The following is a 2,194-nucleotide window of genomic DNA, read 5'->3' as shown; positions in this document are numbered from 1 at the left end:
GCGCAACGTTTTGCAACAGTTATACTCGAGTTTTACTACATCTATCAATCTGTTATCAATCTATCAAAACGTAAATACACACAAAAAAAAATAGTTTTTCACTCCAGATAGATAGATAAATCGATATATATATAGATAGATAGATAGATGTATATATATATATATATATATCACTCATTACTGTATATATATGCAGGCTGTATATACTATACATAACCACCTACTGTGTGTATATAAAGTAATGTATCACTTTTCTACCCGTGCAATATTTATTCCAGCACTTTGCACTAGTTGTATCATGTTCACAGTTCACAGAAACGGTTTCATCTGTATATAGACATTGCATGTTGTTCTCTACTTGTACGTATCTATTTTTTCACCAATTTGCTTGTACATAATAATGATTTGTTTATGTTTAATTATCTTTGTTCAGCTTGTTGTCCTTGTGTATCTCTCTAGAGATTATTGTGTGTAACTACATTGAGAGCCACTAGGAACTGGAGTCAAATTCCTTGTATGTGTAAATATACTTGGCCAGTAAACTGATTCTTATTATATTACATATTTTCATATATTTTTAATTGTATTTGTAAATAAATATGTGTCCAAAATGAATTGTGGCATTTTTAATATTAAGGTATTTGTTTGATTTTGTCTAACAACTTCCTTAAATGTTATTAATTCATTGTGGGTTATATCTTTAACATTTCGGCCAAATTCTGAAACACACCTGTTGTCACATTGCTTGAAACAAAAACATTGCCATAAAGACAGTTGTCATGGGCACACAAACACACACACATGTTCATGTAACATCATTTTCATGTCACTACACATTAACATAGCATGGTGACCATGCAGTCTGTGTCTTTGCATACTGTGATGGAAACAAAGCAGCAGACACAGCAGTACACTCAAAAAAATTTGCATTTCTTAAAAGTACAACAATTCAGCTGCACTGTGTATTTGTACCAGATGAGATCATAAGTTTTATCAAGCTGTATAATTGTTTTGATTTGGAGTTCTTACCTCTAAATGTTGGTATAGTGTATTGTTTTCCCTGCAGAGCAGAAGGCAAGGTTCAGTTAGTGTTTATAACATATAGATTAAACTCCAGTCAGTACAAGTTGGAACAAGATTTTAATCACAGTAGAAAGAAAAACCCTTTCAAATATAACCAAACATGGTAAACTTGTATTGGTGAAATCATCATTTTTGACCTCTACTTGATTCCCATATTTATGCTGCAATACATAAACACTATGGCATGTTCAGCTTTACAACTTATTGGGCTTTAACTGTGCTGCAAGTTTATAATCTTAAATCATAAAAGATACTAACTAAGATATATGTCGACACACTTTTTAAAGAAACATTCAGTTCTTTTTTGATAAATTGACTGAATTCCTTTACTCAACATACATACAGTCAGATACTATACTGCAGCCTGTTTATGTAACAGTGTGCATACTGTGTGCAGTGTTAAAATATTTTAATGCTTTTGCTAAAGCCTAAAACTAAATAAATGAAAATGTTAAAAACAATCCGGAAACCACTTCAACTAAATTAATAATAATAATAATAATAATAATTGGATTATTTCTATTTCTAAAATTAAATGAAACTGTGAAGCAGCAAACTTTATTGAAGAATATTCACCATGTAAGCATATCTAAACTAAAGTAATAAAGCTCACAAAGTAAGTAAAGTAAGTAAGTAAGTAGCTCTCAACTATTGCCATTTAGCACTTAGACACTATGTACAATACAGCATCATTACTGGGGAAAAACAGAAAAGCACTATACAGTCTGCCATATGAATGCTCTTTTGGCTTCTTCTGTTACAATAAAGTGTGATTCACACACACACACAAAAACTGTAAAATGTAATGCGATTCACCAATGAGGACGTCATTGAAGTAAATACTGGGATACAAAGCAATATCCCAGATGTTCGTAAATGCATACATCTTTCAACAACATGCAAGAATTTAAAAACACACATATAAAAGGACATTTACAAGAGTTTAGGGGAAATTTTAAATGACATTTGGAGATTTCAGTGTACATGTGTACACTTGGAGTATCACAGAAATCTTATGTTTTTCACCCAGTGATGATGCAGAACACGCCTTGGTTGATTTTATACTTTAGTGGTGCAACTTTGCAGTTAATCAAATGACTAAAACCAAGTT

Source organism: Thunnus albacares, chromosome 22, assembly GCF_914725855.1.
Source record: "Thunnus albacares chromosome 22, fThuAlb1.1, whole genome shotgun sequence".
In the NCBI taxonomy this organism is placed as follows: Eukaryota; Metazoa; Chordata; class Actinopteri; order Scombriformes; family Scombridae; genus Thunnus; species Thunnus albacares.
Note: the sequence above shows the minus strand (reverse complement) of the source record.